The sequence below is a fragment of the Penaeus monodon genome, chromosome 22 (genome assembly GCF_015228065.2).
Source record: "Penaeus monodon isolate SGIC_2016 chromosome 22, NSTDA_Pmon_1, whole genome shotgun sequence".
Lineage (NCBI taxonomy): Eukaryota > Metazoa > Arthropoda > Malacostraca > Decapoda > Penaeidae > Penaeus > Penaeus monodon.
This window is the reverse complement of record NC_051407.1, coordinates 24,900,353-24,900,585: the sequence shown is the minus strand read 5'-3', so window position 1 is coordinate 24,900,585 and position 233 is coordinate 24,900,353.

The following is a 233-nucleotide window of genomic DNA, read 5'->3' as shown; positions in this document are numbered from 1 at the left end:
TTTTAAAACCCCCCAATCCGGGTCTAAACCTTTTTTACGGGTTTGGCTCCTTTCCGCCAATCTGTCCTATCTTGGCAAAACCCCCCAAGTTGGAAACCCCCCGGTTAAAAAAAATTTCCCAAACCTTCCCCCCCCTTTTTTTGGGGTTTTCCTAAAAACCCCAAATCTTTTTTTTTTAAGATTAGGCGGGGTGTTTCTTTTAAAAATCAAACCCCGTGTATTTTTTAAAATAT